The sequence below is a fragment of the Carcharodon carcharias genome, chromosome 16 (genome assembly GCF_017639515.1).
Source record: "Carcharodon carcharias isolate sCarCar2 chromosome 16, sCarCar2.pri, whole genome shotgun sequence".
Classification (NCBI taxonomy): Eukaryota; Metazoa; Chordata; class Chondrichthyes; order Lamniformes; family Lamnidae; genus Carcharodon; species Carcharodon carcharias.
This window is the reverse complement of record NC_054482.1, coordinates 42,092,580-42,115,848: the sequence shown is the minus strand read 5'-3', so window position 1 is coordinate 42,115,848 and position 23,269 is coordinate 42,092,580.

The following is a 23,269-nucleotide window of genomic DNA, read 5'->3' as shown; positions in this document are numbered from 1 at the left end:
GGTGGGATTGAGGGTGGGATTGAGGTTGGGATTGAGGGTGGGATTGAGGGTGGGATTGATGGTGAGGTTAAGAGTGAAGGTAAGGGTGAGAGTGAGGGTGAGATTGAGGGTGAGATTGAGGGTGAGAGTGATGGTGAGAGTGATGGTGACAGTGAGGGTGAGAGTGAGGGTGAGAGTGAGGGTGAGTTTGAGTGAGGGTCAGGGTGATGGTGAGATTAACGGAGAGAGTGTGGGTGAGAGTGAGAGTGTCAGTGAGAGTGTGGGTGAGAGTGAGGGTGAGGGTGAGAGTGAGGGTGAGGGTGAGAGTGAGGGTGAGGGTGAGGGTCAGGGTGATGGTGAGAGTGAGGGAGGGAGTGAGGGGAATATTGAGAGTAAGAGTGAGGGTTACAGTGAGGGTGAGGGTAAGTGAGGGTGAGATTGAGGGTGATGGTGAGGGTGAGAGTGAGGGTAAGAATCAGAGTGAGAGTGAAGATGAGGGTGAGAGTGAGGGTGACGGTGGGTGAGAGTGAGGGGGAGAGTTTTGGGGAGAGTTTTGGGGAGCGTTTTGGGGAGGGTTTTGGGGTGGGTTTAGGGGAGCGTTTTGGGGAGCGTTTTGGGGAGGGTTTTGGGGAGAGGTTCGGGGAGAGGTTCGGGGAGAGGTTCGGGGAGAGGTTCGGGGAGAGGTTCGGGGAGAGGTTCGGGGAGAGGTTCGGGGAGAGGTTCGGGGAGAGGTTCGGGGAGAGTTTCGGGGAGAGTTTCGGGGAGAGTTTCGGGGAGAGTTTGGGGAGAGTTTTTTATGGAGAGTTTTTTATCGAGAGTTTTGGGGAGAGTTTTGGGGAGAGTTTTGGGGAGAGTTTTGGGGAGAGTTTTGGGGAGAGGTTTGGGGAGAGGTTTGGGGAGAGGTTTGGGGAGAGGTTAGGGGAGAGGTTTGGGGAGAGGTTTGGGGAGAGGTTTGGGGAGAGGTTTGGGGAGAGGTTTGGGGAGAGGTTTGGGGAGAGGTTTGGGGAGAGGTTTGGGGAGAGGTTTGGGGAGAGGTTTGGGGAGAGGATTGGGGAGAGGATTGGGGAGAGGATTGGGGAGAGTTTTGGGGAGAGTTTTGGGGAGAGTTTGGGGAGAGTTTGGGGAGAGTTTTTTATGGAGAGTTTTTTATGGAGAGTTTTTTATGGCGAGTTTTTTATGGCGGGTTTTGGGCAGGGTTTTGGGCAGGGTTTTGGGCAGGGTTTTGGGCAGGGTTTTGGGCAGGGTTTTGGGCAGGGTTTTGGGCAGGGTTTTGGGCAGGGTTTTGGGCAGGGTTTTGGGCAGGGTTTTGGGCAGGGTTTTGGGCAGAGTTTTGGCAGGGTTTTGGGCAGGGTTTTGGGCAGGGTTTTGGGCAGGGTTTTGGGCAGGGTTTTGGGGCAGGGTTTTGGGGAGGGTTTTGGGCAGAGATTTGGGGAGAGGTTTGGGGAGAGTTTTGGGGAGAGTTTTGGGGAGAGTTTTGGGGAGAGTTTTGGGGAGAGTTTTGGGGAGAGTTTTGGGCAGAGGTTTGGGGAGAGTTTTGGGGAGAGGTTTGGGGAGAGGTTTGGGGAGAGGTTTGGGGAGAGGTTTGGGGAGAGGTTTGGGGAGAGGTTTGGGGAGAGGTTTGGGGAGAGGTTTGGGGAGAGGTTTGGGGAGAGGTTTGGGGAGAGTTTTGGGGAGAGTTTTGGGGAGAGTTTTGGGGAGAGTTTTGGGGAGAGTTTTGGGGAGAGTTTTGGGGAGAGTTTTGGGGAGAGTTTGGGGAGGGTTTCGGGGAGAGTTTCGGGGAGGGTTTCGGGGAGAGTTTCGGGCAGGGTTTCGGGCAGGGTTTCGGGCAGGGTTTCGGGCAGGGTTTCGGGCAGGGTTTCGGGCAGGGTTTCGGGCAGGGTTTCGGGCAGGGTTTCGGGCAGGGTTTCGGGCAGGGTTTCGGGCAGGGTTTCGGGCAGGGTTTCGGGCAGGGTTTCGGGGAGGGTTTCGGGGAGGGTTTCGGGGAGGGTTTCGGGGAGGGTTTCGGGGAGGGTTTCGGGGAGGGTTTCGGGGAGGGTTTCGGGGAGGGTTTTGGGGAGAGTGAGGGGGAGAGTGAGGGGGAGAGTGAGGGAGAGAGTGAGGGAGAGAGTGAGGGGGAGAGTGAGGGGGAGACTGAGGGGGAGAGTGAGGGGAGAGTGAGGGGAGAGTGAGGGGGAGAGTGAGGGGGAGAGTGAGGAGGAGAGAGAGGAGGAGTTAGAGGGGGAGAGTGGGAGTGAGCGCGGGTGAGATTGAGGGTCAGAGGGAGGGTGAGTGAGATGGTGAGATTGACAGTGAGAGTGAGTGAGGGTGAGGATGAGGGTGAGGGTGACAGTGAGGGTGAGATTGAGAGTGAGAGTGAGGGTTACAGTGAGGTTGAGGGTGAGGGTAAGGGTGAAAGTGAGGGTGAGATTGAGGGTGAGCGTGAGAGCGTTGTTGAGAGTTTGGGTGAAAGTGTGGGTGAGAATGAGGGTGAGAGTGAGGTTGAGAGTCCGTGTGAATGTGTGGGCGAGCCTCAGGGTTGTAGTGTGGGTCATATTGTTGGTCAGAGTGAGTGTGATTTTCAAGTTGAGAGTGAGATAGAGGTGAGGGTGAGGGTGAGGTTGAGCGTGAGGCTGAGGCTGAGGCTAAGGGTGTGGGTGTGGGTGAGGGTGAGAGTGAATGTAAGGATGAGATTGAGTGTGAGATTGAGTGTGAGATTGAGTGAGAGATTGAGGGTGAGATTGAGGGTGAGATTGAGGGTGAGATTGAGGGTGACAGTGGGATTAAGGGTGAGGGTTAGGGTGAGGGTAAGAGTGAAGGTAAGGGTGAGAGTGAGGGTGAGATTGAGGATGAGATTGAGGGTGAGAGTGAAGGTGACAGTGAGGTTGAGATTGAGAGTGAGGGTGAGGGTGAGGGTGAGGGTGAGGGTGAGGGTGAGAGTGAGGGTGAGAGTGATGGTGAGAGAAACGGAGAGAGTATGGGTGAGAGTGAGAGTGTGAGTGAGAGTGATGGACGGAGAGAGGGAGGGAGTGAGGGGGATATTGAGAGTAAGAGTGAGGGTGAGGGTGAGTGAGGGTGAGATTGAGGGTGATGGTGAGAGTAAGGCTGGGAGTGAGAGTTTTGGTGAGAGAGAGGGTGAGGGTGAGTGTAAGAGTGAGGATGAGTGTGAAGGTGACAGTGAGGGTGAGAGTGAGAGTGAGTGTGAGGGTGAGTGAGGGTGAGGATGAGTGAGGGTGAGTTTGTGAGGGTGAGGGTGAGGTTGGGATTGATGGTGAGAGTGAGAGTGAGGGTGAGGGTGAGGTTGAGGGTAAGAGTGAGGGTTAGGTTGAGAATGAGGGTGAGAGTGAGGGTGAGTTTGAGTGAGGGTCAGGGTGATGGTGAGATTAACGGAGAGAGTGTGGGTGAGAGTGAGAGTGTCAGTGAGAGTGTGGGTGAGATTGAGGGTGAGGGTGAGGGTGAGAGTGAGGGTGAGAGTGAGGGTGAGGGTGAGGGTGAGTGAGGGTCAGGGTGAGGGTGAGAGTGAGGGTGAGAGTGAGGGTGAGAGTGAGGGAGGGAGGGGAATATTGAGAGTAAGAGTGAGGGTTACAGAGAGGGTGAGGGTGAGGGTGAGAGTGAGGGTGAGAGTGAGGGTAAGGTTCAGAGTGAGAGTGAAGATGAGGGTGAGAGTGAGAGAGGGAGTGAGGGGAATATTGAGAGTAAGAGTGAGGGTGAGCGTGAGGGTGAGGGTGAGGGTGAGAGTGAGGGTGAGAGTGAGGGTGAGAGTAAGGTTCAGAGCGATAGCGAGGGTGAGGGTGATTGTAAGAGTGAGGGTGAGGGTGAGGGTGAGAGTGAGAGTGAGAGTGAGGGCGAGGGCAAGGTTGAGGGTGAGGGTGAGTGAGGGTGAGGGTGAGTTTGTGAGGGTGAGTCTGAGGTTGAAGGTGAGAGTGAGGTTGAGATTGAGGGTGAGAGTGAGGGTGAGTCTGAGGGTGAGTCTGAGGGTGAGGGTGAGGGTTAATGTGAGGGTGAGAGTGTGGGTGAAAGTGTGGGTGAGAATGAGGGTGAGGATGAGAGTGAGAGTGAGAGTGAGAGTGAGAGTGAGAGTGAGGGTGAGGGTGAGGGTGAGGGTGAGGGTGAGGGTGAGGGTGAGGGTGAGGGTGAGAGTGAGAGTGAGAGTGAGAGTGAGGTTGAGTGAGGGTCAGGGTGAGAGTGAGAGTGAGGGTGAGAGTGAGGGAGAGAGAGGAATATTGAGAGTAAGAGTGAGGGTTACAGAGAGGGTGAGGGTGAGGGTGAGAGTGAGGGTGAGAGTGAGGGTAAGGTTCAGAGTGAGAGTGAAGATGAGGGTGAGAGTGAGAGAGGGAGTGAGGGGAATATTGAGAGTAAGAGTGAGGGTGAGCGTGAGGGTGAGGGTGAGAGTGAGGGTGAGAGTGAGGGTGAGAGTAAGGTTCAGAGCGATAGCGAGGGTGAGGGTGATTGTAAGAGTGAGGGTGAGGGTGAGAGTGAGAGTGAGAGTGAGGGTGAGGGCAAGGTCGAGGGTGAGGGTGAGTGAGGGTGAGGGTGAGTTTGTGAGGGTGAGTCTGAGGTTGAAGGTGAGAGTGAGGTTGAGATTGAGGGTGAGAGTGAGGGTGAGTCTGAGGGTGAGTCTGAGGGTGAGGGTGAGGGTTAATGTGAGGGTGAGAGTGTGGGTGAAAGTGTGGGTGAGAATGAGGGTGAGGATGAGAGTGAGAGTGAGAGAGAGTGAGAGTGAGAGTGAGAGTGAGAGTGAGTGAGAGTGAGAGTGAGAGTGAGAGTGAGTGAGAGTGAGAGTGAGAGTGAGTGAGTGAGGGTGAGGGTGAGGGTGAGGGTGAGAGTGAGAGTGAGTGCGAGAGTGAGGGTAAGTTTGAGTGAGGGTCAGGGTGAGGGTGAGAGTGAGGGTGAGAGTGAGGGAGGGAGTGATGGGAATATTGAGAGTAAGCGTGAGGGTTACAGTGAGGGCGAGGGTGAGGGTGAGTGAGGGTGAGATTGAGGGTGATGGTGAGAGTGAGGGTGAGAATGAGAGTAAGAGTGAGGATGAGAGTAAGGTTCAGAGTGATAGCGAGGGTGAGGGTGAGTGTAAGAGTGAGGGTGAGTGTGAGGGTGACAGTGAAGGTGAGGGTGAGGGTGAGTGAGGGTGAGGTTGGGATTGAGGGTGAGGGTGAGGGTGAGGTTGAGGGTAAGAGTGAGGGTTAGGTTGAGAATGAGGGTGAGAGTGAGGGTGAGTTTGAGTGAGGGTCAGGGTGATGGTGAGATTAACGGAGAGAGTGTGGGTGAGAGTGAGAGTGTCAGTGAGAGTGTGGGTGAGATTGAGGGTGAGGGTGAGAGTGAGGGTGAGAGTGAGGGTGAGAGTGAGGTTGAGTGAGGGTGAGAGTGAGGGTGAGAGTGAGGGAGGGAGTGAGGGGAATATTGAGAGTAAGAGTGAGGGTTACAGTGAGGGTGAAGGTGAGGGTGAGAGTGAGGGTGAGAGTGAGGTTGAGAGTGAGGGTGAGAGTAAGGTTCAGAGTGATAGCGAGGGTGAGGGTGATTGTAAGAGTAAAGGTGAGGGTGAGGGTGAGAGTGACAGTGAGGGCGAGGGCAAGGGTGACGGTGAGGGTGAGTGAGGGTGAGGTTGAGTGAGGGTGAGGTTGAGTGAGGGTGAGTTTGTGAGGGTGAGTCTGAGGTTGAAGGTGTGAGTGAGGTTGAGATTGAGGGTGAGAGTGAGGTTGAGAGTGAGGTTGAGAGTGAGGTTGAGAGTGAGGGTGAGTCTGAGGGTGAGTCTGAGGGTGAGTCTGAGGGTGAGTCTGAGGGTGAGTCTGAGGGTGAGTCTGAGGGTGAGTCTGAGGGTGAGTCTGAGGGTGAGTCTGAGGGTGAGTCTGAGGGAGAGGGTGAGGGAGAGGGTGAGGGTTAATGTGAGGGTGAGAGTGTGGGTGAAAGTGTGGGTGAGAATGAGAGTGAGAGTGAGAGTGAGAGTGAGAGTGAGAGTGAGAGTGAGGGTGAGGGTGAGAGGGAGTGCGAGAGTGAGGGTAAGTTTGAGTGAGGGTCAGGGTGAGGGTGAGGGTGAGAGTGAGGGAGGGAGTGATGGGAATATTGAGAGTAAGCGTGAGGGTTACAGTGAGGGCGAGGGTGAGGGTGAGTGAGGGTGAGATTGAGGGTGATGGTGAGAGTGAGGGTGAGAATGAGAGTGAGAGTGAGGATGAGAGTAAGGTTCAGAGTGATAGCGAGGGTGAGGGTGAGTGTAAGAGTGAGGGTGAGTGTGAGGGTGACAGTGAAGGTGAGGGTGAGGATGAAGGTGGGCGAGTTTGTGAGGGTGAGGGTGAGGTTGGGATTGAGGGTGAGAGTGAGAGTGAGGGTGAGGGTGAGGTTGAGGGTAAGAGTGAGGGTTAGGTTGAGAATGAGGGTGAGAGTGAGGGTGAGTTTGAGTGAGGGTCAGGGTGATGGTGAGATTAACGGAGAGAGTGTGGGTGAGAGTGAGAGTGTCAGTGAGAGTGTGGGTGAGATTGAGGGTGAGGGTGAGAGTGAGGGTGAGAGTGAGGGTGAGAGTGAGGTTGAGTGAGGGTGAGAGTGAGGGTGAGAGTGAGGGAGGGAGTGAGGGGAATATTGAGAGTAAGAGTGAGGGTTACAGTGAGGGTGAGGGTGAGGGTGAGGGTGAGAGTGAGGGTGAGAGTGAGGTTGAGAGTGAGGGTGAGAGTAACGTTCAGAATGATAGCGAGGGTGAGGGTGATTGTAAGAGTAAAGGTGAGGGTGAGGGTGAGAGTGAGAGTGAGGGTGAGGGCAAGGGCGACGGTGAGGGTGAGGTGGAGTGAGGGTGAGTTTGTGAGGGTGAGTCTGAGGTTGAAGGTGTGAGTGAGGTTGAGATTGAGGGTGAGTCTGAGGGTGAGTCTGAGGGTGAGTCTGAGGGTGAGTCTGAGGGTGAGTCTGAGGGTGAGTCTGAGGGTGAGTCTGAGGGTGAGTCTGAGGGAGAGGGTGAGGGAGAGGGTGAGGGTGAGGGTTAATGTGAGGGTGAGAGTGTGGGTGAAAGTGTGGGTGAGAATGAGAGTGAGAGTGAGAGTGAGAGTGAGAGTGAGAGTGAGAGTGAGAGTGAGGGTGAGGGTGAGGGTGAGAGTGAGGGTGAGAGTGAGAGTGAGTGCGAGAGTGAGGGTAAGTATGAGTGAGGGTCAGGGTGAGGGTGAGAGTGAGGGTGAGAGTGAGGGAGGGAGTGATGGGATTATTGAGAGTAAGCGTGAGGGTTACAGTGAGGGCGAGGGTGAGGGTGAGTGAGGGTGAGATTGAGGGTGATGGTGAGAGTGAGGGTGAGAATGAGAGTGAGAGTGAGGATGAGAGTAAGGTTCAGAGTGATAGCGAGGGTGAGGGTGAGTGTAAGAGTGAGGGTGAGTGTGAGGGTGACAGTGAAGGTGAGGGTGAGGGTGACTGAGGGTGAGGATGAAGGTGGGTGAGTTTGTGAGGGTGAGGGTGAGGTTGGGATTGAGAGTGAGGTTGAGATTGAGGGTGACTCTGAGGGTGAGTCTGAGGGTGAGTCTGAGGGTGAGTCTGAGGGTGAGTCTGAGGGTGAGTCTGAGGGTGAGTCTGAGGGTGAGTCTGAGGGTGAGTCTGAGGGAGAGGGTGAGGGAGAGGGTGAGGGTGAGGGTTAATGTGAGGGTGAGAGTGTGGGTGAAAGTGTGGGTTAGAATGAGAGTGAGAGTGAGAGTGAGAGTGAGAGTGAGGGTGAGGGTGAGGGTGAGGGTGAGGGTGAGAGTGAGAGTGAGAGTGAGTGCGAGAGTGAGGGTAAGTTTGAGTGAGGGTCAGGGTGAGGGTGAGAGTGAGGGTGAGAGTGAGGGAGGGAGTGATGGGAATATTGAGAGTAAGCGTGAGGGTTACAGTGAGGGCGAGGGTGAGGGTGAGTGAGGGTGAGATTGAGGGTGATGGTGAGAGTGAGGGTGAGAATGAGAGTGAGAGTGAGGATGAGAGTAACGTTCAGAGTGATAGCGAGGGTGAGGGTGAGTGTAAGAGTGAGGGTGAGTGTGAGGGTGACAGTGAAGGTGAGGGTGAGGGTGAGTGAGGGTGAGGATGAAGGTGGGTGAGTTTGTGAGGGTGAGGGTGAGGGTGAGGTTGGGATTGAGGGTGAGAGTGAGAGTGAGGGTGAGGGTGAGGTTGAGGGTAAGAGTGAGGGTTAGGTTGAGAATGAGGGCGAGAGTGAGGGTGAGTTTGAGTGAGGGTCAGGGTGATGGTGAGATTAACGGAGAGAGTGTGGGTGAGGGTGAGAGTGTCAGTGAGAGTGTGGGTGAGATTGAGGGTGAGGGTGAGAGTGAGGGTGAGAGTGAGGGTGAGAGTGAGGGAGGGAGTGAGGGGAATATTGAGAGTAAGAGTGAGGGTTACAGTGAGGGTGAGGGTGAGAGTGAGGGTGAGAGTGAGGGTGAGAGTGAGGTTGAGAGTGAGGTTGAGTGAGGGTGAGAGTGAGAGTGAGGGTGAGGGTGAGGGTGAGAGTGAGAGTGAGAGTGAGAGTGATGTGAGAGAGAGGGTGAGAGTGAGGGTGAGAGTGAGGGTGAGAGTGAGGTTGAGTGAGGGTGAGAGTGAGGGTGAGAGTGAGGGAGGGAGTGAGGGGAATATTGAGAGTAACAGTGAGGGTTACAGTGAGGGTGAGGGTGAGGGTGAGGGTGAGGGTGAGAGTGAGGGTGAGAGTGAGGTTGAGAGTGAGGGTGAGAGTGAGGGTGAGAGTGAGGGTGAGAGTAAAGTTCAGAGTGATAGCGAGGGTGAGGGTGATTGTAAGAGTAAAGGTGAGGGTGAGGGTGAGAGTGAGAGTGAGGGCGAGGGCAAGGGCGACGGTGAGGGTGAGTGAGGGTGAGGGTTAATGTGTGGGTGAAAGTGTGGGTGAGAATGAGAGTGAGAGTGAGAGTGAGAGTGAGAGTGAGAGTGAGAGTGAGGGTGAGGGTGAGGGTGAGAGTGAGAGTGAGTGCGAGAGTGAGGGTAAGTTTGAGTGAGGGTCAGGGTCAGGGTGAGGGTGAGGGTGAGAGTGAGGGAGGGAGTGATGGGAATATTGAGAGTAAGCGTGAGGGTTACAGTGAAGGCGAGGGTGAGGGTGAGTGAGGGTGAGATTGAGGGTGATGGTGAGAGTGAGGGTGAGAATGAGAGTGAGAGTGAGGATGAGAGTAAGGTTCAGAGTGATAGCGAGGGTGAGGGTGAGTGTAAGAGTGAGGGTGAGTGTGAGGGTGACAGTGAAGGTGAGGGTGAGGGTGATGAGGGTGAGGATGAAGGTGGGTGAGTTTGTGAGGGTGAGGGTGAGGTTGGGAGTGAGGGTGAGAGTGAGAGTGAGGGTGAGGGTGAGGTTGAGGGTAAGAGTGAGGGTTAGGTTGAGAATGAGGGTGAGAGTGAGGGTGAGTTTGAGTGAGGGTCAGGGTGATGGTGAGATTAATGGAGAGAGTGTGGGTGAGAGTGAGAGTGTGGGTGAGATTGAGGGTGAGGGTGAGAGTGAGGGTGAGAGTGAGGGTGAGAGTGAGGTTGAGTGGGGGTGAGAGTGAGGGTGAGAGTGAGGGAGGGAGTGAGGGGAATATTGAGAGTAAGAGTGAGGGTTACAGTGAGGGTGAGGGTGAGAGTGAGGGTGAGAGTGAGGTTGAGAGTGAGGGTGAGAGTAAGGTTCAGAGTGATAGCGAGGGTGAGGGTGATTGTAAGAGTAAAGGTGAGGGTGAGGGTGAGAGTGAGAGTGAGGGCAAGGTCAAAGGCGACGGTGAGGGTGAGTGAGGGTGAGGTTGAGTGAGGGTGAGTTTGTGAGGGTGAGTCTGAGGTTGAAGGTGTGAGTGAGGTTGAGATTGAGGGTGAGAGTGAGGTGGAGAGTGAGGGTGAGTCTGAGGGTGAGTCTGAGGGTGAGTCTGAGGGAGAGGGTGAGGGACAGGGAGAGGGTGAGGGTGAGAGTGTGGGTGAAAGTGTGGGTGAGAATGAGGGTGAGGATGAGAGTGAGAGTGAGAGTGAGAGTGAGAGTGAGAGTGAGAGTGAGAGTGAGAGTGAGAGTGAGAGTGAGAGTGAGAGTGAGAGTGAGGGTGAGGGTGAGGGTGAGGGTGAGAGTGAGAGTGAGAGTGAGAGCGAGAGTGAGGGTAAGGTTGAGTGAGGGTCAGGGTGAGAGTGAGGGTGAGAGTGAGGGAGGGAGTGATGGGAATATTGAGAGTAAGCGTGAGGTTTACAGTGAGGGCGAGGGTGAGGGTGAATGAGGGTGAGATTGAGGGTGATGGTGAGAGTGAGGGTGAGAATGAGAGTGAGAGTGAGGGTGAGAGTAAGGTTCAGAGTGATAGTGAGGGTGAGGGTGAGTGTAAGAGTGAGGGTGAGTGTGAGGGTGAGAGTGTGGGTGAAAGTGTGGGTGAAAGTGTGGGTGAAAGTGTGGGTGAGAACGAGAGTGATAGTGAGATTGAGGGTGAGGGTGAGAGTGAGAGTGAGGTTGAGTGCATGTGAGCGTGAGGTTGAGGGTTAGAGGGAGGGTGAGAGTGAGAGTGAGAGTGTGGGTGATAGTGAGGGTGAGAGTGAGAGTGATAGTGAGGATGAGAGAGAGGGTGAGATAGAGGGTGAGATTGAGGGTGAGATTGAGGGTGACAGTGGGATTAAGGGTGAGGGTTAGGGTGAGGGTAAGAGTGAAGGTAAGGGTGAGAGTGAGGGTGAGATTGAGGATGAGATTGAGGGTGAGAGTGAAGGTGACAGTGAGGTTGAGATTGAGGGTGAGGGTGAGGGTGAGGGTGAGGGTGAGGGTGAGGGTGAGGGTGAGAGTGAGAGTGAGTGCGAGAGTGAGGGTAAGTTTGAGTGAGGGTCAGGGTGAGGGTGAGGGTGAGGGTGAGAGTGAGGGAGGGAGTGATGGGAATATTGAGAGTAAGCGTGAGGGTTACAGTGAGGGCGAGGGTGAGGGTGAGTGAGGGTGAGATTGAGGGTGATGGTGAGAGTGAGGGTGAGAATGAGAGTGAGAGTGAGGATGAGAGTAAGGTTCAGAGTGATAGCGAGGGTGAGGGTGAGTGTAAGAGTGAGGGTGAGTGTGAGGGTGACAGTGAAGTTGAGGGTGAGGGTGATGAGGGTGAGGATGAAGGTGGGTGAGTTTGTGAGGGTGAGGGTGAGGTTGGGATTGAGGGTGAGAGTGAGAGTGAGGGTGAGGGTGAGGTTGAGGGTAAGAGTGAGGGTTAGGTTGAGAATGAGGGTGAGAGTGAGGGTGAGTTTGAGTGAGGGTCAGGGTGATGGTGAGATTAATGGAGAGAGTGTGGGTGAGAGTGAGAGTGTGGGTGAGATTGAGGGTGAGGGTGAGAGTGAGGGTGAGAGTGAGGGTGAGAGTGAGGTTGAGTGGGGGTGAGAGTGAGGGTGAGAGTGAGGGAGGGAGTGAGGGGAATATTGAGAGTAAGAGTGAGGGTTACAGTGAGGGTGAGGGTGAGGGTGAGAGTGAGGGTGAGAGTGAGGTTGAGAGTGAGGGTGAGAGTAAGGTTCAGAGTGATAGCGAGGGTGAGGGTGATTGTAAGAGTAAAGGTGAGGGTGAGGGTGAGAGTGAGAGTGAGGGCAAGGTCAAAGGCGACGGTGAGGGTGAGTGAGGGTGAGGTTGAGTGAGGGTGAGTTTGTGAGGGTGAGTCTGAGGTTGAAGGTGTGAGTGAGGTTGAGATTGAGGGTGAGAGTGAGGTGGAGAGTGAGGGTGAGTCTGAGGGTGAGTCTGAGGGTGAGTCTGAGGGAGAGGGTGAGGGACAGGGAGAGGGTGAGGGTGAGAGTGTGGGTGAAAGTGTGGGTGAGAATGAGGGTGAGGATGAGAGTGAGAGTGAGAGTGAGAGTGAGAGTGAGAGTGAGTGTGAGTGTGAGGGTGAGGGTGAGGGTGAGGGTGAGAGTGAGAGTGAGAGTGAGAGCGAGAGTGAGGGTAAGGTTGAGTGAGGGTCAGGGTGAGAGTGAGGGTGAGAGTGAGGGAGGGAGTGATGGGAATATTGAGAGTAAGCGTGAGGTTTACAGTGAGGGCGAGGGTGAGGGTGAGTGAGGGTGAGATTGAGGGTGATGGTGAGAGTGAGGGTGAGAATGAGAGTGAGAGTGAGGGTGAGAGTAAGGTTCAGAGTGATAGTGAGGGTGAGGGTGAGTGTAAGAGTGAGGGTGAGTGTGAGGGTGAGAGTGTGGGTGAAAGTGTGGGTGAAAGTGTGGGTGAAAGTGTGGGTGAGAACGAGAGTGATAGTGAGATTGAGGGTGAGAGTGAGAGTGAGGTTGAGTGCATGTGAGCGTGAGGTTGAGGGTTAGAGGGAGGGTGAGAGTGAGAGTGAGAGTGTGGGTGATAGTGAGGGTGAGAGTGAGAGTGATAGTGAGGATGAGAGAGAGGGTGAGATAGAGGGTGAGATTGAGGGTGAGATTGAGGGTGACAGTGGGATTAAGGGTGAGGGTTAGAGTGAGGGTAAGAGTGAAGGTAAGGTTGAGAGTGAGGGTGAGATTGAGGATGAGATTGAGGGTGAGAGTGAAGGTGACAGTGAGGTTGAGATTGAGGGTGAGGGTGAGGGTGAGGGTGAGGGTGAGGGTGAGGGTGAGGGTGAGAGTGAGAGTGAGTGCGAGAGTGAGGGTAAGTTTGAGTGAGGGTCAGGGTGAGGGTGAGGGTGAGAGTGAGGGAGGGAGTGATGGGAATATTGAGAGTAAGCGTGAGGGTTACAGTGAGGGCGAGGGTGAGGGTGAGTGAGGGTGAGATTGAGGGTGATGGTGAGAGTGAGGGTGAGAATGAGAGTGAGAGTGAGGATGAGAGTAAGGTTCAGAGTGATAGCGAGGGTGAGGGTGAGTGTAAGAGTGAGGGTGAGTGTGAGGGTGACAGTGAAGGTGAGGGTGAGGGTGATGAGGGTGAGGATGAAGGTGGGTGAGTTTGTGAGGGTGAGGGTGAGGTTGGGATTGAGGGTGAGAGTGAGAGTGAGGGTGAGGGTGAGGTTGAGGGTAAGAGTGAGGGTTAGGTTGAGAATGAGGGTGAGAGTGAGGGTGAGTTTGAGTGAGGGTCAGGGTGATGGTGAGATTAATGGAGAGAGTGTGGGTGAGAGTGAGAGTGTGGGTGAGATTGAGGGTGAGGGTGAGAGTGAGGGTGAGAGTGAGGGTGAGAGTGAGGTTGAGTGGGGGTGAGAGTGAGGGTGAGAGTGAGGGAGGGAGTGAGGGGAATATTGAGAGTAAGAGTGAGGGTTACAGTGAGGGTGAGGGTGAGGGTGAGAGTGAGGGTGAGAGTGAGGTTGAGAGTGAGGGTGAGAGTAAGGTTCAGAGTGATAGCGAGGGTGAGGGTGATTGTAAGAGTAAAGGTGAGGGTGAGGGTGAGAGTGAGAGTGAGGGCAAGGTCAAGGGCGACGGTGAGGGTGAGTGAGGGTGAGGTTGAGTGATGGTGAGTTTGTGAGGGTGAGTCTGAGGTTGAAGGTGTGAGTGAGGTTGAGATTGAGGGTGAGAGTGAGGTTGAGAGTGAGGGTGAGTCTGAGGGTGAGTCTGAGGGTGAGTCTGAGGGTGAGTCTGAGGGAGAGGGTGAGGGACAGGGAGAGGGTGAGTCTGAGGGTTAATGTGAGGGTGAGAGTGTGGGTGAAAGTGTGGGTGAGAATGAGGGTGAGGATGAGAGTGAGAGTGAGAGTGAGAGTGAGAGTGAGAGTGAGAGTGAGAGTGAGAGTGAGAGTGAGAGTGAGAGTGAGGGTGAGGGTGAGGGTGAGGGTGAGGGTGAGGGTGAGGGTGAGGGTGAGGGTGAGAGTGAGAGTGAGAGTGAGAGCGAGAGTGAGAGTGAGGGTAAGGTTGAGTGAGGGTCAGGGTGAGAGTGAGGGTGAGAGTGAGGGAGGGAGTGATGGGAATATTGAGAGTAAGCGTGAGGTTTACAGTGAGGACGAGGGTGAGGGTGAATGAGGGTGAGATTGAGGGTGATGGTGAGAGTGAGGGTGAGAATGAGAGTGAGAGTGAGGGTGAGAGTAAGGTTCAGAGTGATAGCGAGGGTGAGGGTGAGTGTAAGAGTGAGGGTGAGTGTGAGGGTGAGAGTGTGGGTGAAAGTGTGGGTGAAAGTGTGGGTGAAAGTGTGGGTGAGAACGAGAGTGATAGTGAGAGTGAGGGTGAGGGTGAGAGTGAGAGTGAGGTTGAGTGCATGTGAGCGTGAGGTTGAGGGTTAGAGGGAGGGTGAGAGTGAGAGTGAGAGTGTGGGTGATAGTGAGGGTGAGAGTGAGAGTGATAGTGAGGATGAGAGAGAGGGTGAGATAGAGGGTGAGATTGAGGGTGAGATTGAGGGTGACAGTGGGATTAAGGGTGAGGGTTAGGGTGAGGGTAAGAGTGAAGGTAAGGGTGAGAGTGAGTGTGAGATTGAGGATGAGATTGAGGGTGAGAGTGAAGGTGACAGTGAGGTTGAGATTGAGAGTGAGGGTGAGGGTGAGGGTGAGGGTGAGGGTGAGAGTGAGGGTGAGAGTGAGGGTGAGGGTGAGGGTGATGGTGAGAGAAACGGAGAGAGTATGGGTGAGAGTGAGAGTGTGAGTGAGAGTGATGGACGGAGAGAGGGAGGGAGTGAGGGGGATATTGAGAGTAAGAGTGAGGGTGAGGGTGAGTGAGGGTGTGATTGAGGGTGATGGTGAGAGTAAGGGTGGGAGTGAGAGTTTTGGTGAGAGAGAGGGTGAGGGTGAGGGTGAGTGTAAGAGTGAGGATGAGTGTGAAGGTTACAGTGAGGGTGAGAGTGAGGGTGAGGGTGAGGGTGAGGGTGAGGGTGAGTGAGGGTGAGGATGAGTGAGGGTGAGTTTGTGAGGGTGAGGTTGGGATTGAGGGTGAGAGTGAGAGTGAGGGTGAGGGTGAGGTTGAGGGTAAGAATGAGGGTTAGGTTGAGAATGAGGGTGAGAGTGAGGGTGAGTTTGAGTGAGGGTCAGGGTGATGGTGAGATTAACGGAGAGAGTGTGGGTGAGAGTGAGAGTGTCAGTGAGAGTGTGGGTGAGATTGAGGGTGAGAGTGAGGGTGAGAGTGAGGTTGAGTGAGGGTCAGGGTGAGGGTGAGAGTGAGGGTGAGAGTGAGGGAGGGAGGGGAATATTGAGAGTAAGAGTGAGGGTTACAGAGAGGGTGAGGGTGAGGGTGAGAGTGAGGGTGAGAGTGAGGGTAAGGTTCAGAGTGAGAGTGAAGATGAGGGTGAGAGTGAGAGAGGGAGTGAGGGGAATATTGAGAGTAAGAGTGAGGGTGAGCGTGAGGGTGAGGGTGAGGGTGAGGGTGAGGGTGAGGGTGAGAGTAAGGTTCAGAGCGATAGCGAGGGTGAGGGTGATTGTAAGAGTGAGGGTGAGGGTGAGGGTGAGAGTGAGAGTGAGAGTGAGGGCGAGGGCAAGGGCGAGGGTGAAGGTGAGTGAGGGTGAGGGTGAGTTTGTGAGGGTGAGTCTGAGGTTGAAGGTGAGATTGAGGTTGAGATTGAGGGTGAGAGTGAGGGTGAGTCTGAGGGTGAGTCTGAGGGTGAGGGTGAGGGTTAATGTGAGGGTGAGAGTGTGGGTGAAAGTGTGGGTGAGAATGAGGGTGAGGATGAGAGTGAGAGTGAGAGTGAGAGTGAGAGTGAGAGTGAGGGTGAGGGTGAGGGTGAGGGTGAGAGTGAGAGTGAGAGTGAGAGTGAGTGCGAGAGTGAGGGTAAGTTTGAGTGAGGGTCAGGGTGAGGGTGAGAGTGAGGGAGGGAGTGATGGGAATATTGAGAGTAAGCGTGAGGGTTACAGTGAGGGCGAGGGTGAGGGTGAGTGAGGGTGAGATTGAGGGTGATGGTGAGAGTGAGGGTGAGAATGAGAGTGAGAGTGAGGATGAGAGTAAGGTTCAGAGTGATAGCGAGGGTGAGGGTGAGTGTAAGAGTGAGGGTGAGTGTGAGGGTGACAGTGAAGGTGAGGGTGAGGGTGAGTGAGGGTGAGGATGAAGGTGGGTGAGTTTGTGAGGGTGAGGGTGAGGGTGAGGTTGAGATTGAGGGTGAGAGTGAGAGTGAGGGTGAGGGTGAGGTTGAGGGTAAGAGTGAGGGTTAGGTTGAGAATGAGGGTGAGAGTGAGGGTGAGTTTGAGTGAGGGTCAGGGTGATGGTGAGATTAACGGAGAGAGTGTGGGTGAGAGTGAGAGTGTCAGTGAGAGTGTGGGGTGAGTGTGAGAGTGAGGGTGAGAGTGAGGTTGAGTGAGGGTGAGAGTGAGGGTGAGAGTGAGGGAGGGAGTGAGGGGAATATTGAGAGTAAGAGTGAGGGTTACAGTGAGGGTGAGGGTGAGGGTGAGAGTGAGGGTGAGAGTGAGGTTGAGAGTGAGGGTGAGAGTAAGGTTCAGAGTGATAGCGAGGGTGAGGGTGATTGTAAGAGTAAAGGTGAGGGTGAGGGTGAGAGTGAGAGTGAGGGCGAGGGCAAGGGCGACGGTGAGGGTGGGTGAGGGTGAGGTTGAGTGAGGGTGAGTTTGTGAGGGTGAGTCTGAGGTTGAAGGTGTGAGTGAGGTTGAGATTGAGGGTGAGAGTGAGGTTGAGAGTGAGGTTGAGAGTGAGGTTGAGAGTGAGGGTGAGTCTGAGGGTGAGTCTGAGGGTGAGTCTGAGGGTGAGTCTGAGGGTGAGTCTGAGGGTGAGTCTGAGGGAGAGGGTGAGGGAGAGGGTGAGGGTGAGGGTTAATGTGAGGGTGAGAGTGTGGGTGAAAGTGTGGGTGAGAATGAGAGTGAGAGTGAGAGTGAGAGTGAGAGTGAGAGTGAGAGTGAGGGTGAGGGTGAGAGTGAGAGTGAGTGCGAGAGTGAGGGTAAGTTTGAGTGAGGGTCAGGATGAGGGTGAGAGTGAGGGTGAGAGTGAGGGAGGGAGTGATGGGATTATTGAGAGTAAGCGTGAGGGTTACAGTGAGGGCAAGGGTGAGGGTGAGTGAGGGTGAGATTGAGGGTGATGGTGAGAGTGAGGGTGAGAATGAGAGTGAGAGTGAGGATGAGAGTAAGGTTCAGAGTGATAGCGAGGGTGAGGGTGAGTTTAAGAGTGAGGGTGAGTGTGAGGGTGACAGTGAAGGTGAGGGTGAGGGTGAGTGAGGGTGAGGATGAAGGAGGGTGAGTTTGTGAGTGTGAGGGTGAGGTTGGGATTGAGGGTGAGAGTGAGAGTGAGGGTGAGGGTGAGGTTGAGGGTAAGAGTGAGGGTTAGGTTGAGAATGAGGGTGAGAGTGAGGGTGAGTTTGAGTGAGGGTCAGGGTGATGGTGAGATTAACGGAGAGAGTGTGGGTGAGAGTGAGAGTGTCAGTGAGAGTGTGGGTGAGATTGAGGGTGAGGGTGAGAGTGAGGGTGAGAGTGAGGGTGAGAGTGAGGGTGAGAGTGAGGGTGAGAGTGAGGGTGAGAGTGAGGGAGGGAGTGAGGGGAATATTGAGAGTAAGAGTGAGGGTTACAGTGAGGGTGAGGGTGAGTGTGAGAGTGAGGGTGAGAGTGAGGGTGAGAGTGAGGTTGAGAGTGAGGGTGAGAGTAAGGTTCAGAGTGATAGCGAAGGTGAGGGTGATTGTAAGAGTAAAGGTGAGGGTGAGGGTGAGGGTGAGAGTGAGAGTGAGGGCGAGGGCAAGGGCGACGGTGAGGGTGAGTGAGGGTGAGGTTGAGTGAGGGTGAGTTTGTGAGGGTGAGTCTGAGGTTGAAGGTGTGAGTGAGGTTGAGATTGAGGGTGAGAGTGAGGTTGAGAGTGAGGGTGAGTCTGAGGGTGAGTCTGAGGGTGAGTCTGAGGGTGAGTCTGAGGGTGAGTCTGAGGGTGAGTCTGAGGGTGAGTCTGAGGGAGAGGGTGAGGGAGAGGGTGAGGGTGAGGGTTAATGTGAGGGTGAGAGTGAGGGTGAAAGTGTGGGTGAGAATGAGGGTGAGGATGAGAGTGAGAGTGAGAGTGAGAGTGAGAGTGAGAGTGAGAGTGAGAGTGAGAGTGAGGGTGAGGGTGAGGGTGAGGGTGAGGGTGAGGGTGAGAGTGAGAGTGAGAGTGAGAGTGAGAGCGAGAGTGAGGGTAAGGTTGAGTGAGGGTCAGGGTGAGAGTGAGGGTGAGAGTGAGGGAGGGAGTGATGGGAATATTGAGAGCAAGCCTGAGGTTTACAGTGAGGGCGAGGGTGAGTTTGAATGAGGGTGAGATTGAGGGTGATGGTGAGAGTGAGGGTGAGAATGAGAGTGAGAGTGAGGGTGAGAGTAAGGTTCAGAGTGATAGTGAGGGTGAGGGTGAGTGTAAGAGTGAGGGTGAGTGTGAGGGTGAGAGTGTGGGTGAAAGTGTGGGTGAAAGTGTGGGTGAAAGTGTGGGTGAGAACGAGAGTGATAGTGAGAGTGAGGGTGAGGCTGAGAGTGAGAGTGAGGTTGAGTGCGTGTGAGCGTGAGGTTGAGGGTTAGAGGGAGGGTGAGAGTGAGAATGTGGGTGATAGTGAGGGTGAGAGTGAGAGTGATAGTGAGGATGAGAGAGAGGGTGAGATTGAGGGTGACAGTGGGATTAAGGGTGAGGCTTAGGGTGAGGGTAAGAGTGAAGGTAAGGGTGAGAGTGAGGGTGAGATTGAGGATGAGATTGAGGGTGAGAGTGAAGGTGACAGTGAGGTTGAGATTGAGAGTGAGGGTGAGGGTGAGGGTGAGGGTGAGAGTGAGGGTGAGGGTGAGGGTGATGGTGAGAGAAACGGAGAGAGTATGGGTGAGAGTGAGAGTGTGAGTGAGAGTGATGGACGGAGAGAGGGAGGGAGTGAGGGGGATATTGAGAGTAAGAGTGAGGGTGAGATTGAGGGTGATGGTGAGAGTAAGGGTGGGAGTGAGAGTTTTGGTGAGAGAGAGGGTGAGGGTGAGTGTAAGAGTGAGGATGAGTGTGAAGGTGACAGTGAGGGTGAGAGTGAGAGTGAGGGTGAGGGTGAGGGTGAGTGAGGGTGAGGATGAGTGAGGGTGAGTTTGTGAGGGTGAGGGTGAGGTTGGGATTGAGGGTGAGAGTGAGAGTGAGGGTGAGGGTGAGGTTGAGGGTAAGAGTGAGGGTTAGGTTGAGAATGAGGGTGAGAGTGAGGGTGAGTTTGAGTGAGGGTCAGGGTGATGGTGAGATTAACGGAGAGAGTGTGGGTGAGAGTGAGAGTGTCAGTGAGAGTGTGGGTGAGATTGAGGGTGAGGGTGAGGGTGAGAGTGAGGGTGACAGTGAGGTTGAGTGAGGGTCAGGGTGAGGGTGAGAGTGAGGGTGAGAGTGAGGGAGGGAGGGGAATATTGAGAGTAAGAGTGAGGGTTACAGAGAGGGTGAGGGTGAGGGTGAGAGTGAGGGTGAGAGTGAGGGTAAGGTTCAGAGTGAGTGTGAAGATGAGGGTGAGAGTGAGAGAGGGAGTGAGGGGAATATTGAGAGTAAGAGTGAGGGTGAGCGTGAGGGTGAGGGTGAGAGTGAGGGTGAGAGTGAGGGTGAGAGTGAGGTTCAGAGCGATAGCGAGGGTGAGGGTGATTGTAAGAGTGAGGGTGAGGGTGAGGGTGAGAGTGAGAGTGAGAGCGAGGGCAAGGACGAGGGTGAGGGTGAGTGAGGGTGAGGGTGAGTTTGTGAGGGTGAGTCTGAGGTTGAAGGTGAGAGTGAGGTTGAGATTGAGGGTGAGAGTGAGGGTGAGTCTGAGGGTGAGTCTGAGGGTGAGGGTGAGGGTTAATGTGAGGGTGAGAGTGTGGGTGAAAGTGTGGGTGAGAATGAGGGTGAGGATGAGAGTGAGAGTGAGAGTGAGAGTGAGAGTGAGAGTGAGAGTGAGAGTGAGAGTGAGAGTGAGAGTGAGAGTGAGAGTGAGAGTGAGAGTGAGGGTGAGGGTGAGGATGAGAGTGAGAGTGAGAGTGAGAGTGAGAGTGAGGGTCAGGGTGAGGGTGAGAGTGAGGGTGACAGTGAGGGAGGGAGTGATGGGAATATTGAGAGTAAGCGTGAGGGTTACAGTGAGGGCGAGGGTGAGGGTGAGGGAGGGTGAGATTGAGGGTGATGGTGAGAGTGAGGGTGAGAATGAGAGTGAGAGTGAGGATGAGAGTAAGGTTCAGAGTGATAGCGAGGGTGAGGGTGAGTGTAAGAGTGAGGGTGAGTGTGAGGGTGACAGTGAAGGTGAGGGTGAGGGTGAGTGAAGGTGAGGATGAAGGTGGGTGAGTTTGTGAGGGTGAGGGTGAGGGTGAGGTTGAGATTGAGGGTGAGAGTGAGAGTGAGGGTGAGGTTGAGGGTAAGAGTGAGGGTTAGGTTGAGAATGAGGGTGAGAGTGAGGGTGAGTTTGAGTGAGGGTCAGGGTGATGGTGAGATTAACGGAGAGAGTGTGGGTGAGAGTGAGAGTGTCAGTGAGAGTGTGGGTGAGAGTGAGGGTGAGGGTGAGAGTGAGGGTGAGAGTGAGGGTGAGGGTGAGAGTGAGGGTGAGAGTGAGGGTGAGAGTGAGGGAGGGAGTGAGGGGAATATTGAGAGTAAGAGTGAGGGTTACAGTGAGGGTGAGGGTGAGGGTGAGAGTGAGGGTGAGAGTGAGGTTGAGAGTGAGGGTGAGAGTAAGGTTCAGAGTGATAGCGAGGGTGAGGGTGATTGTAAGAGTAAAGGTGAGGGTGAGGGTGAGAGTGAGAGTGAGGGCGAGGGCAAGGGCGACGGTGAGGGTGAGTGAGGGTGAGGTTGAGTGAGGGTGAGTTTGTGAGGGTGAGTCTGAGGTTGAAGGTGAGAGTGAGGTTGAGAGTGAGGTTGAGAGTGAGGGTGAGTCTGAGGGTGAGTCTGAGGGTGAGTCTGAGGGTGAGTCTGAGGGTGAGTCTGAGGGAGAAGGTGAGGGAGAGGGTGAGGGAGAGGGTGAGGGTGAGGGTTAATGTGAGGGTGAGAGTGTGAGTGAAAGTGTGGGTGAGAATGAGGGTGAGGATGAGAGTGAGAGTGAGAGTGAGAGTGAGAGTGAGAGTGAGAGTGAGAGTGAGAGTGAGAGTGAGAGTGAGAGTGAGGGTGAGGGTGAGGGTGAGAGTGAGAGTGAGGGTAAGGTTGAGTGAGGGTCAGGGTGAGAGTGAGGGTGAGAGTGAGGGAGGGAGTGATGGGAATATTGAGAGTAAGAGTGAGGTTTACAGTGAGGGCGAGGGTGAGGGTGAATGAGGGTGAGATTGAGGGTGATGGTGAGAGTGAGGGTGAGAATGAGAGTGAGGGTGAGGGTGAGAGTAAGGTTCAGAGTGATAGTGAGGGTGAGGGTGAGTGTAAGAGTGAGGGTGAGTGTGAGGGTGAGAGTGTGGGTGAAAGTGTGGGTGAAAGTGTGGGTGAGAACGAGAGTGATAGTGAGAGTGAGGGTGAGGGTGAGAGTGAGAGTGAGGTTGAGTGCATGTGAGCGTGAGGTTGAGGGTTAGAGGGAGGGTGAGAGTGAGAGTGAGAGTGTGGGTGATAGTGAGGGTGAGAGTGAGAGTGATAGTGAGGATGAGAGAGAGGGTGAGATAGAGGGTGAGATAGAGGTTGACAGTGACGGTGATGGTGAGGGTGAGAGTGAGGGTGATGGTGAGAGTGAGGGTGAGAGTGTCGTGAGAGAGAAGGAGAGAGAGTGGGTGAGAGTGAGGGTGTGTGTGTGCGTGAATGTGAGGGTGAGAGTGAGGGTGAGGTTGAATGAGGGTGAGGTTGAGTGAGGTTGAGGGTGCGGGTGAGAGTGAGGGTTAGAGTGAGGGTGAGATTGAGGGTTAGATTGAGGGTGAGAGTAAGAGCAAGAGTGAGGGTGAGAGTGAGGCTAAGAGTGAGGTTGAGGGTGAGAGTGAGCTAGAACGTGAGGGTGAGGGTGAGGGTGAAAGTGTGGGTGAGTGAGGGGGAAGGTGAGGTTCAGGGTGAGAGTGAGGGTGAGAGTGAGGGTGCGTGTGAGAGCATGGGTGAAAGTGTGGGTGAGAGTTTGGGTGAAAGTGTGGGTGAGAGTCAGGATGAGAGTCAGGTTGAGAGTCAAGGTTAGAGTGAGGGTGAGAGTGAGAGTGAGAGTGAGAGTGAGAGTGAGAGTGAGGGTGAGAGTGAGGGTGAGGATGAGCATGAGGGTGAGAGTATGGGTGAATGTGTGGCTGAGCCTCAGAGTTAGAGTGTGGGTGATAGTGCTGGTCAGAGTGAGGGTGAGTTTCAGGTTGAGAGTGAGATTGAGGTGAGGGTGAGGGTGTGGGTGAGGGTGAGGGTGAGGGTGAGGGTGAGGGTGAGGGTGAGGGTGAGGGTGAGGGTGAGGGTGAGTATGAGTGTGAGGTTAAGAGTGAAGGTAAGGGTGAGATTGAGGGTGGGATTGAGGGTGGAATTGAGGGTGGGATTGAGGGTGGGATTGAGGGTGGGATTGAGGGTGGGATTGAGGGTGAGGGTGATGGTGAGAGTGATGGTGACAGTGAGGGTGAGAGTGAGGGTGAGTTTGAGTGAGGGTCAGGGTGATGGTGAGATTAACGGAGAGAGTGTGGGAGAGAGTGAGAGTGTCAGTGAGAGTGTGGGTGAGAGAGAGGGTGAGGGTGAGAGTGAAGGTGAGGGTGAGGTTGAGGGTCAGGGTGAGGGTGAGAGTGAGGGTGAGAGTGAGGGAGGGAGTGAGGGGAATATTGAGAGTAAGAGTGAGGGTTACAGTGAGGGTGAGGGTAAGTGAGGGTGAGATTGAGGGTGATGGTGAGAGTGAGGGTGGGAGTGAGAGTGTTGGTGAGAGTGAGGGTGAGAGTGAGGGTGAGAGTGAGGGTGAGAGTGAGGGTGAGAGTGAGGGTGAGAGTGAGGGTGAGAGTGAGGGTGAGAGTGAGGTTGAGAGTGAGGGTGAGAGTGAGGGTGAGAGTGAGGGTGAGAGTAAGGTTCAGAGTGATAGCGAGGGTGAGGGTGAGGGTAAGAGTGAGGGTGCGGAAGAGGGTGAGAGTGAGAGTGAGGGCGAGGGCAAGGGCGAGGGTGAGGGTGACTGAGGGTGAGGGTGAGTTTGTGAGGGTGAGTCTGAGGTTGAAGGTGAGAGTGACGTTGAGATTGAGGGTGACAGTGAGGTTGAGAGTGAGGGTGAGTCTGAGGGTGAGTCTGAGGGTGAGGGTGAGGGTTAATGTGAGGGTGAGAGTGTGGGTGAAAGTGTGGGTGAGAATGAGGGTGAGGATGAGAGTGAGAGTGAGAGTGAGGGTGAGGGTGAGGGTGAGGGTGAGGGTGAGGGTGAGGGTGAGGGTGAGGGTGAGGGTGAGGGTGAGGGTGAGGGTGAGAGTGAGAGTGAGGGTGAGAGTGAGGGTGAGAGTGAGAGCGAGAGTGAGAGCGAGAGTGAGGGTAAGGTTGAGTGAGGGTCAGGGTGAGGGTGAGATTGAGGGTGAGAGTGAGGGAGGGAGTGATGGGAATATTGAGAGTAAGCGTGAGGGTTACAGTGAGGGCGAGGGTGAGGGTGAGTGAGGGTGAGATTGAGGGTGATGGTGAGAGTGAGGGTGAGAATGAGAGTGAGAGTGAGGGTGAGAGTAAGGTTCAGAGTGATAGCGAGGGTGAGGGTGAGTGTAAGAGTGAGGGTGAGTGTGAGGGTGAGAGTGTGGGTGAAAGTGTGGGTGAATGTGTGGGTGAAAGTGTGGTTGAGAATGAGAGTGAGAGTGAGAGTGAGAGT